The sequence below is a fragment of the Toxorhynchites rutilus genome, chromosome 1 (assembly GCF_029784135.1).
Source record: "Toxorhynchites rutilus septentrionalis strain SRP chromosome 1, ASM2978413v1, whole genome shotgun sequence".
Lineage (NCBI taxonomy): Eukaryota > Metazoa > Arthropoda > Insecta > Diptera > Culicidae > Toxorhynchites > Toxorhynchites rutilus.
Genome location: NC_073744.1, coordinates 95,134,574 through 95,152,288, shown reverse-complemented (window position 1 = coordinate 95,152,288; position 17,715 = coordinate 95,134,574). Strand labels below are relative to the sequence as shown.

The 17,715-nt window shown below is 38.1% G+C and overlaps 2 protein-coding genes across 3 annotated transcripts in view; one reads left to right on the top strand and one right to left on the bottom strand.

The window, feature by feature from the left end:
• Positions 1-17,715, top strand: part of LOC129769350 (uncharacterized) — a 201,617-nt gene that overhangs the window by 26,378 nt on the left and 157,524 nt on the right. The gene's annotated exons all lie outside the window — the stretch shown is intronic.
• The window catches only part of LOC129769069 (uncharacterized), an 80,392-nt gene that overhangs the window by 52,643 nt on the left and 10,034 nt on the right, over positions 1-17,715 (bottom strand). Inside the window, exons 2-3 of one of the 2 annotated variants that reach the window (XR_008741844.1) lie at positions 15,639-15,770; positions 14,878-15,580 (exon numbers count right to left, since the gene is read on the bottom strand). The exons of the other annotated variant lie outside the window; for it this stretch is intronic. The gene's annotated coding sequence lies outside the window, so the exon portion shown is untranslated. Of the gene's footprint in view, positions 1-14,877; positions 15,581-15,638; positions 15,771-17,715 lie in introns of those variants that run through there. 2 annotated transcript variants of the gene reach the window in all.

Here is a 17,715-nt window from a genome sequence, read left to right as displayed (position 1 = left end):
TCTCACCACCAGAATATCGCTTAAGTATGCTTTTTGTGTGTGATTAAATCGAGAGAAGGTGTGGTTTACAATGGCAATTTGGAAGGCAAACTAGAGGGGAATGAACTCTCTGAGCTCGGAACTTTCGGCGACTGAGCAATAATCGATTGCGGGCGCATACAATATTGGATACGGAAATATCCTACTGATGGGGAAGAATAATCTTCTGAAGCTATCCTGTTAATTGCGATTGATTGAAAAACCACAAAACCAAATGTATTTGTCACAGTGTTACATGGATAGAAAACATTCAATTAAACTCTTTCACATGAATATATTTTGAAAATTCCCAAAGGAACTGGCAGATTATTTTCAGTAACGATTAGATATTCCCACATTTTCCTCGATACTGGAAGCCCACCAGTGGTTAATGCCAATTCGATAACCACCTGTTAATAGCACTTGATTGAAACATATTTGGTCACAGTGTAACATGGATAGAAAACATTCAATTAAACTCTTTCACATGAATATATTTTGAAAATTCCCAGAGGAACTGGCAGATTATTTTCAGTAACGATTAGTTATTTCCACATTTTCCTCGATACTGGAAGAAGCCCACCAGTGGTTAATGCCAACTCGATAACCACCTGTTAATAGCACTTGATTGAAACATATTTGGTCACAGTGTTACATGGATAGAAAACATTCAATTAAATTCTTTCACATGAATATATTTTGAAAATTCCCAAAGGAACTGGCAGATTATTTTCAGTAACGATTAGATATTTCCACATTTTCCTCGATACTGGAAGCCCACCAGTGGTTAATGCCAACTCGATAACCACCTGTTAATAGCACTTGATTGAAACATATTTGGTCACAGTGTAACATGGATAGAAAACATTCAATTAAACTCTTTCACATGAATATATTTTGAAAATTCCCAGAGGAACTGGCAGATTATTTTCAGTAACGATTAGATATTTCCACATTTTCCTCGATACTGGAAGCCCACCAGTGGTTAATGCCAACTCGATAACCACCTGTTAATAGCACTTGGTTGAAACATATTTGGTCACAGTGTAACATGGATAGAAAACATTCAATTAAACTCTTTCACATGAATATATTTTGAAAATTCCCAAAGGAACTGGCAGATTATTTTCCAGCAATGATTAGATCTTTCCGGAACTTTCTCGATGCTGAATGGCATCCTAACGGAAAGAGTTCTGCGCGTGTATGTGTCGATCCTTCGCCGTCCACCTCCTCCAGCACGTTAGGCAACGATGTTGTCTTGTCGATGTCCTCACGAAAAATGAATGTGTCTCACCACCAGAATATCGCTTAAGTATGCTTTTTGTGTGTGATTGAATCGAGAGAAGGTGTGGTTTACGATGGCAATTTGGAAGGCAAACTAGAGGGGAATGAACTCTCTGAGCTCGGAACTTTCGGCGACTGAGCAATAATCGATTGCGGGCGCATACAATATTGGATACGGAAATATCCTACTGATGTGGAAGAATAATCTTCTGAAGCTATCCTGTTAATTGCGATTGATTGAAAAACCACAAAACCAAATGTATTTGGTCACAGTGTTACATGGATAGAAAACATTCAATTAAACTCTTTCACATGAATATATTTTGAAAATTCCCAAAGGAACTGGCAGATTATTTTCAGTAACGATTAGATATTTCCACATTTTCCTCGATACTGGAAGCCCACCAGTGGTTAATGCCAACTCGATAACCACCTGTTAATAGCACTTGATTGAAACATATTTGGTCACAGTGTAACATGGATAGAAAACATTCAATTAAACTCTTTCACATGAATATATTTTGAATATTCCCAGAGGAACTGGCAGATTATTTTCAGTAACGATTAGTTATTTCCACATTTTCCTCGATACTGGAAGCCCACCATTGGTTAATGCCAACTCGATAACCACCTGTTAATAGCACTTGATTGAAACATATTTGGTCACAGTGTAACATGGATAGAAAACATTCAATTAAACTCTTTCACATGAATATATTTTGAAAATTCCCAAAGGAACTGGCAGATTATTTTCAGTAACGATTAGATATTTCCACATTTTCCTCGATACTGGAAGCCCACCAGTGGTTAATGCCAACTCGATAACCACCTGTTAATAGCACTTGATTGAAACATATTTGGTCACAGTGTTACATGGATAGAAAACATTCAATTAAACTCTTTCACATGAATATATTTTGAAAATTCCCAAAGGAACTGGCAGATTATTTTAAGTAACGATTAGATATTTCCACATTTTCCTCGATACTGGAAGCCCACCAGTGGTTAATGCCAACTCGATAACCACCTGTTAATAGCACTTGATTGAAACATATTTGGTCACAGTGTTACATGGATAGAAAACATTCAATTAAACTCTTTCACATGAATATATTTTGAAAATTCCCAAAGGAACTGGCAGATTATTTTCCAGCAATGATTAGATCTTTCCGGAACTTTCTCGATGCTGAATGGCATCCTAACGGAAAGAGTTCTGCGCGTGTATGTGTCGATCCTTCGCCGTCCACCTCCTCCAGCACGTTAGGCAACGATGTTGTCTTGTCGATGTCCTCACGAAAAATGAATGTGTCTCACCACCAGTATATCGCTTAAGTATGCTTTTTGTGTGTGATTGAACCGAGAGAAGGTGTGGTTTACGATGGCAATTTGGAAGGCAAACTAGAGGGGAATGAACTCTCTGAGCTGGGAACTTTCGGCGACTGAGCAATAATCGATTGCGGGCGCATACAATATTGGATACGGAAATATCCTACTGATGGGGAAGAATAATCTTCTGAAGCTATCCTGTTAATTGCGATTGATTGAAAAGCCACAAAACCAAATGTATTTGGTCACAGTGTTACATGGATACACAACATTCAATTAAACTCTTTCACATGAATATATTTTGAAAATTCCCAAAGGAACTGGCAGATTATTTTCAGTAACGATTAGATATTTCCACATTTTCCTCGATACTGGAAGCCTACCATTGGTTAATGCCAACTCGATAACCACCTGTTAATAGCACATGATTGAAACATATTTGGTCACAGTGTAACATGGATAGAAAACATTCAATCAAACTCTTTCACATGAATATATTTTGAAAATTCCCAAAGGAACTGGCAGATTATTTTCAGTAACGATTAGATATTTCCACATTTTCCTCGATACTGGAAGCCCACCAGTGGTTAATGCCAACTCGATAACCACCTGTTAATAGCACTTGATTGAAACATATTTGGTCACAGTGTTACATGGATAGAAAACATTCAATTAAACTCTTTCACATGAATATATTTTGAAAATTCCCAAAGGAACTGGCAGATTATTTTCAGTAACGATTAGATATTTCCACATTTTCCTCGATACTGGAAGCCCACCAGTGGTTAATGCCAACTCGATAACAACCTGTTAATTGCACTTGATTGAAACATATTTGGTCACAGTGTAACATGGATAGAAAACATTCAATTAAACTCTTTCACATGAATATATTTTGAAAATTCCCAGAGGAACTGGCAGATTATTCTCAGTAACGATTAGATATTTCCACATTTTCCTCGATACTGGAAGCCCACCAGTGGTTAATGCCAACTCGATAACCACCTGTTAATAGCCGCGCGTGTATGTGTGTGTAGCAATGTCTTCCCAGGGAACCGTTTGTGGCATCACTCTCCTCCTGATAGATTCCCTTCTGGCCTATGGTGCACAAACAGGCTCTTGGTGACACCGTTCATCCGCGCTTTCATGATAAATAAAGAGCTTCACCGCAACAGCGACAACATGCTCCAATCGCTGTTCAATTAGAACTGAGTGGATTTCCGAGCGCCGCTCGCTTATATACCGATTGGTGATTTCAATAGCCTGTTTTGAAAGCAATTTTAAGACTATTGAAACAAGTTTTTGGATCAAAAAGTAACAAGTATATAACGCGTAGACATTTTATCTTTCGAATGAAGTGTTTATCATACCATTTCGTTCAGTTGTTTAGGAGCTATTAACGCTCAAAATCTCGGTCTCCGGCGTAACGCTTTCGTTTTCGAAACTTTGATTTTACACCCCGGTATAGAAATGAAAGACGTAGTCCTACGTCAAAATGTATTTGATTACATTTAACTCCACATACTTAGAATACATTATACTAATAACATATAACTTATTCTATAAACAGTATCAATTATTCTACAATATAAAAATTATCATTGTGAATAATAATAACAGTACTTAATAACATCAATTATTTTATGAGCAGCGTACAAGGGGAAAATTACTATCGCAGCCTCAACCACATCAATTTCATATGCATTTCCAAAGTCTCGAGTACTCGAAAAAGTTTCCGTTCCTCCTGCTGCATCGCTCTGATTTGCATTATTTAGGGACGGAGATAGCTGATTAACAGAGTGTCGGTAGCACAGCACGTTTCATCCGTATTTTATTCTCTCGTGTCCTCATGAACAAAGGATAAACATATGTTAATAATATTAAATATGTATACATGTAATGAAACATAACATCAACAAAATGCTCACCTCCGAATATCTTCGTCTCCAAAAGAGAAATGGCAATTGCAAAGTGCGCGCTTCACAGATGTTAGGTATGACAAAACAAACAAGGTTACTAATGGTATGAAGTAACATATACGAATCCTTGGTAAGAACGTTCATTGCGTCTGACACCACTTTTACGCGATTTTGGTAATATTTACAAAAATATGTATATTTTACCAATGTTTTGGCTACTAAAGATTTGGTAGCTACTTTTACTAAACTATTTCTCCAGTGTAGGAGGTTGTGTCCAAGGAGCTGGATTTGACAGGTGGTTCGTTTTCGACAGTATGATGATAAGGCATGGAAGATGCGCGAGGGGATGAAAAATGACAGCGACTATTTTTGTTTATGAACATTAATATCGGGATATTTCAGCGTTGGAAACCCTTTTGTGTAAAATAAAGTATGGAAACAATAGTAAGCCATTTTAAACTAACACTCATTGCCTACATCCGAAAATATCATTAATGAAATGAACGCACATTCTTTTCTTTCAATTTAGATGCAGCAATATGAATTCCAAACCAATTAGATAACACCGATCAACCAGGTCTAATTTTTATGCTACAGAGCGTTTTCTCCGCACAAACAGACGGCTTTGACTTTATGCTACAGAGTGTTTCCTCCGCACCGCTAAGTCGGTCTCAACCGAATTCAGGGCAACAAGAATCAGCAACAGACAGACAGATAGACAGCTCGGCAACGACTATTGTGATCAAAGCGAATGGGACACACAAGTCCGCCGGTAGTTGCTCTTTCATATAACCATCAGCAATAATTTGCAGCAGTCACCGAATCACAATAATGGTGCCAACAGCGTAATACCATGGACAGACATACACTGTACTAGCGCTGTACGTGTACAGCGTTGTACAGGTACCACGATAGCATGACACACATACTTTGGTTGTACATTGTACCGCATGTCAGACTGACAATCAGAAGTTTGAATTTATTGCATTGTTTTTTTCACCAATATTTAAATGAAAAAGGTTTTTATTTAGCGTCTAAACTATCGAACACAACAAATATGTTTCCAATCTGAGTTATTAACTCAAGAGAAAGTCAATGAAAAGATTGTATACCAAATGTTTTGATTCGTTTTGTTCATGCTACCCACCACTAATCGTCTATGGCGCTGCGCACAGTACAACTATAGCCATGTACAGCGATAAAATAGGTCGGTACAGGTACAGCGATTGTACCGAGTTGCTTGCATGGTTCTAGCGCTGTACATGGTGACAGACATACAATTTTCGAAGTACAACGCAAGTACAGCTGTATGTCTGTCATAAGTATAAACGAGAACAACGTTTATGCGCAGCAAAGACAGCAGTATGCACTTTCCATTGCCCATGCAAACACCAGTTCATCAATCACAACGGTGGCCATCAGCAGTAGCAAAGTGACTTTGACCGCATTCACAATCGGTCAATATTTTCAACCAATCCGAATGTGTGAATTAAAAATACTAAACTATTATCATGAATAAAAACGATCTGAGGGACGTGATTGGTGGTGGTCTTCAGCCAACTGGTTAACACATGAGATCCATATTTATGTTAATATAATATTGTAAAGCGTTTATTTGTTATTATACCTGAAACCAGAGGTGACGAACCAAAACCTAACCAATGCATTGCGTATCACTTTCATTGAAAATCACCTCAATAAATTGCTTTTTTTCAAATAAACATAACACACATATTCACTTCCAGAAACATAACCTTAACTTCCATGGTTCAAAATTACCGATGTTTATGTTGATTTTCTAAACAATAAACCGTTGCTTCTCACTATGCTCCGGATGAGACAGGTTGTAAAAACAACAAGAATATATCGATGTTTTGTGTCCAGGGGTTCAGTCTATGGACAGGGACTGGCAGTGTTGCTAATGCTCACCATCGTATGACTGTTCATGGAGACGTATGTGCTGTGTCATTAATGAACATCATAAAATGAACAGTCAAACAACCGTCGAACTAAAAATGTCATATGACATTTCGGCTTTTTTTCGTCCTATACATTAGATGTGTGAGTGAGCAGGTGGATGTATATGTGCAGCTACGCTTGAATGCAGAATAAAGGGAGAAAAAAAATGCACACCACTGCAGTTTTAATGTCAAATGACATTAAAACTACAGTCATATTAGCCGGAATTGAGGGATGGTTATGAGCACGAATGGTAGAATGGAAATAGCATATTTTCATCGCTCTTCTGGGTACGGTCGACAGAAAGACAAAACATATAAACGTTCAATTGATAGTCGTGTTTGCGGCTGTGCGTTTATTTCTGATGTGACTGTTAGAACCGAGCAATGCATTCTTGGTTACATTCGCAATACATATTGAACCGTAACTCTTGAGCAAGGGCAGTATGTGATGGTTGAGAGAAATGTCGACCGTTTACAACACTGGGGACTGGTTCAGCAACAACACGTTCTTTTTTCGTATAGCCATGCTCTCGGAAACAGCCTAATCATACAGCACTGGCAGCTGGCAGCGGCAGTATTACTGCTACCGAATAGTCTCCGGTGCTGAACTCAGCAATGATGGATTGCGGTACAGGCATCGACAGCAACCGTAATTCCAACGATGGTACTATCGGAGATGGTGGCGATTTGATCGCCAGTATTAGTAAAATTGTTGGTCGCAACAGGTAGCCGTACAGCAAATCACTAGGGATAGGTCATCATCGTCCTCCTGCAAATCCAATAATAGTAGCAACTATAAGAATAGCGATAAGCTGAAAATCGAAAAACAATCCTCACCTCGAAATGAGTCAACAAATAGACTCTAACAAATCTTCCAAACATCAGTTTGAGCTATTCAAACAGTAATTTTCTGAATGAACACCATTAACAAATTGATGAATGTTTCTTTTGTTGTCCTCTTCCTAGGAAAACTCTCCGTTTGTTTATTAATGCGTTTGGTCGCTGTCAATTTGAACTCAAGTAATGGCTGTCCGGCAATTCTGACATAACGTTCCACCTTATTATACCGCCTTGGTTGTGTCCAAGATACGACCGCATTGTTGACGTAGAACTACGCTGTTATTTTATATAAGTCGCTTGTTTATACCTTCGGATATTATTCTATAATGCTGTGAAATTTTCGAAACAACTGCTTAGTAAAATAATCTCTGAAATGTTTCTTTCATTGTAGAATCAGTTGACGATAATTGATTGATAATTCATTCTTGCCCTCACAAAACAATACACTAGCTGATCGTATGTCGCAATTTATTTCATGTCAATGCATTGAAAATTTACCTCGATCGCTATTCCGGTAGCCTTTTTCGCAATTGACATAGACTCGGCTACAGTCGATTATATACATGTTATACCAGCACCATTATTCTACATCTCATAACTACATCAATATATCTTTGGCACCGCATGGAAACAACAACAATGATAACACTTGCAAGTATCAAATATCATGCTACATGTTATTTAGTATTGCCTCAAAGGAATCGCATCTCTAGGCATCGTTCGTACAAACTAAGAGTAAACCAAGCGCCAAACAAGCGTTGACCATAACATGTATACAGAGTCATACATTGATGACTTGAAACTACTAGGAAAATAAACACTTCTCATTATTTTGCGCTATTCTCAAAAGAAACGCATGTGTTAATATTACTGGCCTCAAAAAAAAGTTCCATTAATTTCTCATGCTCGAAAGAAGCGCAGCTGTCATCCTTAGTGGAGGAATTTTTGCTACTGGCAAGCGAAACCTAATGACATACAAAATTCCAGAACGACATTTACTTTCTCGGTGATTTAACAAGCGAAATAAACTCTTTTTGTTAATATCAACAACCTCGAAAACAGTAGCAATGCTCCATTATGATCAATATTAGCGCAAATGCAATCCTAGTTGAAGACAGTTTTGTGACTGGCACGCGAACCTAAATAACATATAACATTCCAGTAAGACATTCAACCTGCTTGGTATTCCCCCAAATATTTTTTTGAAGCACAACCGTAACGCCTGCTTCGCCATAATGTCAGTTTAATGCATTGATGCATTCTCAAAGGCACCAAAGAAGCCCTTATGATGACGGAAAATAAACAATGTTAACTGCTTGGAAAAAGGCTGAATCATGCCACACAGTTTGTACTCTGCTGCAACAGCCATCGATGCGAATTCGCTGATGAGTTTGTCAAGAGCGACCGCTTGCACACCACCAGCGGGGGAACTTCATTTTGGTTACTACCTGGGTAACGGCGTTTACATTTTCGACCGACTCGCCGAAATTGCCTGATTCGTTGTTGATCGATGCGGTGTCACACTCGCGAAGGCTCGGTTCAGAGCGAGCGCTTTTCACTGCACCAACATCGCGTGCATCATCAAATTTCATTGCCGTTGGCAATGCGTTCGTTTTTTGCAGAGCTCGAGCCTGCCTTCCTCTTCTTCTGGCTCATCACACACTACGCGAAGCGTCCAATTTATGACGCGGGAAGAAAAACACACGATACGAATAACGAACAGAAAATGCAAACGACGATATCCAAGTTGGATTACCACTGGTGGGGTCCAATCTTAGATCGAAGCGCAGCGAAAGCAAAGTGAACTGGATTGTTCAACAGTCCGATGCCGAATGAAAGTTTGCCTCAGCGAGATCCACTGTTTATACTCTAGGCAAGTATTCCCCTTCATTCTTCTTCTTTTCCTTTGTTCACGTTTAAATCCTACGATTTCCCCTCCGTTGGTCGTCGATAAGTTTCTCGCTATTGATATCTCTGTTCGGGAAAGCACACAAATGGACAGAACAAATGTATGGGAAAATGGAAACGCTTAAAGTTTTCATGAATTTTAACCATTTACATACCAAGGGATTCTAATGTATAGCATATTAAACAAATCTTAGGGATTTTCCGATTCGTTTAGTATGTAAATCGCCAAAATCCGTTCAAGGCAAAAATAATAACAAATTAACGTTAACTTTATTTCATAAAAACGTGGCCTGTTTTCTGATTTGGCACCTTTCATGAAAGACGTAGTTCTACGTCAAAAATGACAGATGGTTTACGCCATGGCACAACAGTGGAACCAGGGGATAGTAACTTCAAGCAAAAAAGTGGGACCGATTCGAGATTGCTTTTATGTAAACAGTGAACTTTTTCTACACTCTAAAAATTGCACAGACTTGCACTGACAACTGAATGATATTGTCAATTTGTGCGAGATGCCTCTAAACAGCTGGGAATAAATATTGTTTATATACAGTAAGTTACATTTAATGCGACGTTTAGATTATTGGACAGACTTGTAATGTGACACGTTTAATTGGACATTTTTGAAAACATCGAGTTCAGGGCCCAAATTATGGCGCCACATTAAAGCTGCCTCCAGGCGTAGACACTGTATCACTCACATCGCCAATGTTCAATTACAGGCCAAAATCACCTCCAAAGCGACACTGAGTGGCATGTCGTATTAAATTTAAATAACTGTATTATATTGTTATTTATGTTCGCATCATAAGCAACGAACACCCATTTATTTTCCACTTGCAACAGTATTCACGATGATTGGATGGATGAATATACGACTTATACATGATAATTAAAATAATTATTATAGATTTTTGTAAATACATGTATGTTTGAAATATTACGTTAAAAATTATTTTTAAGTCCGAATATTTCCGGTTTCAAGAAAAGTGAAAGTTAGAGTTGCTTTTTTTTTAACTTTTATGAACGAAAGATTATCTGTTTGCCGATCTTTTGCGTTCTGATAAACATAGTGACAAAAATAAATTAGTTCAACTTCGTCATTCAATTGCACTTAACTCAAAACTGTAAACATGAGATTATGAACTTGACAAACGAAGCTGCCATGTATGCCAACCCAGCGAACATTAAATCGTATAACTATCGTATATAGAGCATCGAATATCTGATATTTTGGGTAGTATATAATCCGCTCAAATATCATATACAGTAAGTTACCTCTAATCCTCGGTATATCGAGGATTAGAGGTAACTACTCAGTGTCGCATTAGAGGTGATTGGCCTGTGATTGGACATTCACGATGATAGTGGTACAATGTCGACATCTGGTGGCGACTTTCAATCTGGGGCCATACTTTGGGTACGAAACTCGATGTTTACAAAATATCAATTATGAAAATGATGAAAATGTCCAATTATTTGTGTCCCATTACAGGTCTGTCCAATTAACTAAATGTCGAATCAGAGGTAACTTACTGTACATGCAATTTTATTAGGCAATACCTAATAACATAACAAGTCTGTTGTCATACGAATATACGATTCATCACTGCCATAAAAAAATGGCGGAAAATATTAAAGTAAAACGTTCAGCCCGGGGAATCACCATTATTGTATGTACAGTAATTTACATTTAATGCGACATTTTTTTAATTGCACATACCTGTAATGCGACACGTTTAATTGGACATGTTTACATCTAATTGGACAGAGGTGAATCCGCACTGACAGTGGTTAGTGTCGACGTCTGGTGGCGACTTTCAATTTGGGACAAAACTCGATAGTGTAATCTATATCAGATTAGAAGGCACGAAGCCAGTTTTGAAATAATAAAATTTGAATGAAAATTTGTACACCATGTTAATTAATTACTTGAAACACGTATTTTTGATTCTTATTTAATCGATTGTCTATATACTTCTGATATTTTGACTGAAGCCTTTCATTATATATAATATAAAATTATTCTCAAACACGATTTTCGTATGAGTTTTTTTTACCCCATGTAAAAAAAGTGTATTTCATTTAAATAGAATACTAATTTGATACGAATAAGTTAATTTTTATTCATAATTTTAATTTTGAAAACGTGTTCATTCCGCCTGAAAATTAATTACTATCTTGGACGCTCCCAAAATCATGAAACGAAGCTCAGTGCCGTCAACGCGAATATCAACAAACACAGCACAAACGAAAAACAGAATGTGAAAAACAAGTTAGAACCAATCAATCAAATCAAGAAAAACATCAAAATGGACTCAGAATAACATTTTGATAAATCGTGGTGAGAGTGTTCTACAAGTGGCTGACGAAACGGGCCTTCCACGGTCGACAGTTTACGGAATCGAGAAGCAAGAAATAGCATTGCGGTATTGCAAGGCGTTGGTCAACTAAACTATCCCCTGATTTCGAGATAATAATAGGAAATATAAAGGTAGAGAAACCAGATGCCGAAATCGACACAACTATCGTTAAGGAAGAATATGATGTGAAACTTAAAAATACGAATGCAATCACTCAGCCCATGGCGCCGAAGAAATTAACCAAGAACATTCATAAACTTATCAAAAAAGACGGGTGGGTAATGTCGGGGACATAACCGGAGTGACGTAGGACTATACAAAGGGGACAGCTTTTGTTAAATATATATTTTAAATGTATTGTTTTATTTTCTTCTCCTACGTGAATACCTACCTATCTACCTGAAAAATGGATTAGTTTACTGTTTACTCTTTATGAATATGTTGATGGTTATGAGAAGAACCTTTGGTGTTGTGTTTTTGTTATCACTCGATATTCCCATCTTGTTCGGTTAAACCTTCCTGTTTAGCTATTGCGTTTGCCACTCGCCACATCTTTCACAGTTCGAAAATTTCTTCCCATCCAGCTTGTGACATGTTGTTCAGTAAATTACATTTAATGCGACGTGCCGGAGAAACACTTTGCCACTCATTGAAACTAATTGTTGCCTTGATGAGCGCCGAACCGAAGCTGCTCTGTTCTTGATGCGGGTTTTCTGATTGTCGTGAGCAGCTTTGCAAGCCAACTCGAGCACTCCGACGGCCGAGACTCTATAATCGCTGTTAGGTATACTGGTGCTCCGGCACCAATCCGTTCGGCCTAGTTACCCTTGCGGAGCAATCAGTGAATGCGATCAACAGGGAACTGGAGACCTGCACGGTTCGAGTGAGACTTTGTCTTTCCCTTAACTTGTCCTCCTTTGTTACGTCCACGATGCCGATGCCGTACAACCACACGGGTTTACGGTTTGAAAGAAAATAAGATATTTTTTTGGGGTCCGCGTGTTTTATACTCGAGCGGTACACACTCACAGGATAGAGACAAATCGGCAGACTCAGCCAAAGGGGCGAGTCCAACGAGACGAACGAATGACCGTTAAAAGGCAGCGATGGCAAAAAAATACATTCATTACGATTTGTTCGCTCGTTGGATTCACATACAGGCTAAAAAGGGTCCTTTTCAGGATCACAAAATTATCTTCAATCTAAAGAGTTTATTGTTTTGTTATCACTCGATATCCCCATCTTGTTCGGCTAAACCTCCCTGTTTAGCGATTTGTTGCCACTCGCCACAGCTTTCACAGTTGGAAAATTTCTTCCCATCCAGCTTTGTGACATGTTGTACAGTAAATTACATTCAATGCGACGTGCCGAAGCGCCACTCAGTATCGCATTGGAGGCGATTTTAACCTGTAATTGAACATTTGCGATGACAGTGGTACAGTGTCGACTTTCAATGTGGGGTCATAATTTGGATCTCTATGTTTACAAAAATGTCCAACTAAATAAGTCGCATTACATGTCCGTCCAATTAGCTAAATGTCGAACTAATTGTAAATTACTGTACTTTCAATCTGGAAACAATTTAAGAATGGGTGAAAATTGAATAATCAGGAAAGTCCCCAACTATCAATAAGCTCAGAACAACTGCCAAATTCACATACTCATCAGATCCTGGCAAACAAATGATGAAAAAATCAATTTGTGTTTTATTATTATTTTGCATAATGTTTTAGAAAGCATTGAACTGTATTTCCTAAACTCTTTTTTGGAAGGTTCCAATTTAGAAAACTTAGTACTCGTGGTTTTGAAAAAAAACCATTTCGAACGCCCTTGATGCCGCCTTGTTCTGGATTTGCCACCAAAACAGATTGTATAAAGAACAAACTTTTTTCTTCTGCTACCAGCTGCCGTTTTGCGATTGCGTTTGGCACTCGCTACTCGCTGCAACTGCCTGTTGTCTTGATGTCCACCGAACCGAATGTGTTCTGTTCCGAATGCGGGTTTTCTTATCGTCGCGAGCAGCTTTGCCAGCTAACTCGATCACTTCGGCGGCCGAAACTATATAACGCCGGCTAGGTGGACTGGTGCACTGGTACTAACGCGCTCGGCCTAGCTACCCTTGCGGGGAACTCCAGATCAACACGGTTCGAGCGGGATTTCCTTTTCCCTTCACTTTTCCTCCTTTACCATGTCCAGACATGGCTGCTTGGGTTGGTTTGTTGATGTGTTGTGATGCGAACCGATGTGGTGTACGGTTTGAATGAGAATGATCGTTACGGCAGCGGAGCGGGGATTTTTAAGCTGACTGGCTGGCTCGAGAATTACGCATGTGTGAGACTGCGACCAATGTTTCGTTCATTTTTTTCTTTTTCCTTTCCAATCGTGCTTCATTATATTTCGCTGCTGCTCTGGTTGCCCGTTTTGGTCGGTACGATTTGAGGAGCACAAAATGGACCAATCAAAAATGGGCACATAGTGCATTTTGACAATGGTTGATAATTCACAATTATTCAATTATTTATCTCAAGAAAAATGAAATGTTATTCGTTATGATAGATGCGTAGATATATTTCCTATCAATTGATGCAAAAACCTTTGCGATCTATTGAGAAATGCTCGAGTTATAAGCGTTCCAAATCTTGCATTTTTTCCTACTTGTTCAGTGCCTAGATTTCCATTTCACCCCCTATATCTTCCGGTTAGACGTAGTCCTACGTCAAAAGGTTTAGATGGATATTTTAATGTTATTTCCGCATGTTCTTATCTATATTAATTAATTGCAGCATCAAAACACAAATCTTATTTACGATATGGATTAAAGGATGTTCAAGTGCGTCCGCGGAATAATGAAACAGGGAAAGCAATGTGTATATTGTGTGTTGAAATGGAGGTTGCAATTTATAAAAAAGTTGAATAAAGTCAAATATCTAATCGGAAGTCTCTAATTCGCATCTCAATTTTTACAGGATTGTCATTTTCGCTGCAGAAAAGTGGAAATCATGTGTCACTTGCCATCTGTTTGGGAGAAACGCAATATCCCATATTGCTATACGCCGAGTCGGAAGACTTGGGAGCAGCAGTGGGTGTGAAATGAGGCACAGTCGCAATACTAATCCGAGAGCAGCCCGATTATCAGGAACAGTGCGATAAACTAAAAGTGAAGAATCAATGCCGTCAACACGAATATACCATTGTGCGAGTTTTTACAACACGATAAATTTTTAGGAGTATTTTCAACCATTTTTCCAATCAAAACAATTTATGGTGTTACAATCAATCATTTTGTATTTTTGTTATCATGCCATATACTTAATTAAAATTCACTATTGTTATTCGTCAAGAAGGTGAATAATTTCATTTTCATATTCGTTTTTTCATTTTTCGGCTTCCACTAATTTACGGTCATCACCAACAGCAATAAGAACATTTTTGAGTACATCCATGATGCTGATAGCCTACTTATAATCATTGCGTTTTTCGGATTGACTGCTCCAAGAGTACATATAACCGAAGTACTAGGATCACCCTCAGCACTTTCGTTAGCATCGCAATCTTGCTCTTCATGGTCGGCCTCGAAAAAGTCACCACCAGAGGCTTGGCCAATTGCTCGTCGGTATATATTTGCGCTACATCTATGTTGTCTGAGTTGCTTAGCCACTCTTGAACTTCTTCTTCGGTCAGTTCGTAGTTTGGATCAACGAGTTGCACTACTTTAGAAAGCAACACGCGGGGGTCACTTGTTGGTGAAGAAATTGTGAAATCCTTGAACGAGTTATGTTTTGATCTTGACTTAAGAGATTGCGCCAACAGTTAGCAATCGTTTCTGGAGTTACAGTGGCCCACGCATCAGTCGCTAGTTGAATAGCATCATAAAGGCTAAATGATTTGATAACTTCTGTAACTGGGCGATCGCTGTCAGTTTCTAACAGAACACGGCGCAGAAAATTCGATTTATAGATAACTAAAAAATAAAAATAATATTCACTAACTTGGACTCGAAAATGTAATGACATTATTACCCTTAAAAGCATTGATGATTCCTTGAACCATAGGCTGAAGAAAGCTTGTCACATTTGGAGGAAGGAAGATCACCTGAATTTCTGCGTCATCCACTTGAAACTTATCTTTACTGCAATGTGCGGTGCAATTATCTAGAATTAGAAGCGCATTAGTCGGTCTATTCTGTGCAGCTGCCTTCCGTTTGATCTCAGGAACGAAAACGGAGTAGGACCAATCAGTAAACGTCACACTAGTTTGCCACGCTTTCTTATTTGAAAAATAGTGTATCCCATCAGGCACGCCTTGCGTTTTAAAGCACCTAGGATTTGATGCGCGGCCAAGCACTTGTAATGGTAATTTGTGGCTACCACTTGCATTGCTGCAAGGGTAATTGTCAGTCTCTCCATTTTGCTGTTTTTCTTTTCTGGTTCTAACTTGTTTTTCACATTCTGTTTTTCGTTTGTGCTGTGTTTGTTGATATTCGCGTTGACGGCACTGAGCTTTGTTCCACGATTTCGGGAGCGTCGAAGATAGTAAATAATTTTCAGGCGGAATGAACACGTATTCAAAATTACAATTATGAATAAAAGTTAACCTATCCGTATCGAATTAGCATTCTATTTAAATAAAATACACTTTTTTTTACAGGTGGTGAAAATATCTCATACGAAAATTGTGTTTGAAGACAATTTCAATTTTAATGAAAAGTTTCAGTCAAAATATCAGAAATGTATGGACAAACGGTTAAATAAGAGTAAAAAATACGTGTTTCAAGTAATTAAATAACATAATGTAGAAATTTTCATTCAAATTTTAACATTTTAAAACTGCATTCGTGCCTTCTAATCTAATAGAGATTATACTATCTAGTTCGGAGCCCGAATTGAAAGTCGCCACCAGACGTCGACACTGACCACTGTCAGCGTGAATGTCCAATTACAGGTCACAATCTCCTCTAATGCGACACTGAGTGGTGCCTCGACATGTCGCATTAAATGTAAATTACTGTATATAGAACTTTTATAAACATTTATGTTTGTACAAATAGGAATTAATCAATTAACTTTTAGGGATATAAATTTTTAATATGAGTGGTGACGACGGTTATAAAATGCTCCGATGGGATTTGAACTTCGGTTATTTGGATTATCAAGCCGCAGCTATCTCGTTCGGCTATCTGGAATATGATTTTAGGGCAATTAAAGCTCTTACATATGATACGAAATAGATGCAATCGGATACGTCATTCCTGATTGTTTATTGTGCTTGAGTGGTCGCAAAATTTATATAGAAATGGTTAAATAAAGTTCAGTACTACATGTTTCAAGTAATCAAATAAAATGAAGTAAAAAATTTCATTCATATTTTAACAATTTAAAACTGCCTTCAGGCCTGCCCAGCAAACATTAAATCGTAAAAAAATCGAGGGGTTGTATCCGAGACACGACCGCTTAGAACGTAGGACTACGCAATACTTTTGAAATTTGATGGTTTATCATTTCGAATATTATTTTGCGAATACGTCGAAATTTCATAAATAACTCTTTAGTAAAAAGTTCCGGGGACCCTGAAAAGGTTTAATGGCTAGCGTAGTTTTGTAGAATCATTTCGAGAAGCAACGATCATTTTTTGCCTTTGCGAGAACAATACACTAATTGGTCATATATCGCAATTTGTTTCTTTATATCAATGCACGCATTGCACTGAATATTAACAAGAGGCATCTTCCGTGCATCGCCATCAAAGACGAATGCACTGTCTGAGTTTCAAGTGTATATAACTCAAAAGAAAAAGAAGAAGTGCATCGTCATTCAACAAGCATTTAACAGACACGCGTCTAACAGATGCGCAAATTTATTGAAAAATCGTTTCTCGACTCTCGGTCAAAACCGTCAAAAAGTTTCTCTATGTTTCTATGTTTCGCGCAACGAAAACAAGCAACACACAAAAAAACAAACATCGATGTTTAGAAGCGGCCTATAATCATTTGCACTCTTCTCTTTTTTCGCCTTCTTTGCCATGACTCGGATGGTTATGTTAATTGCAATGCCAGATGCACTTCAAGTGAAATATTCGCTAGCGAAACATTAAACACAA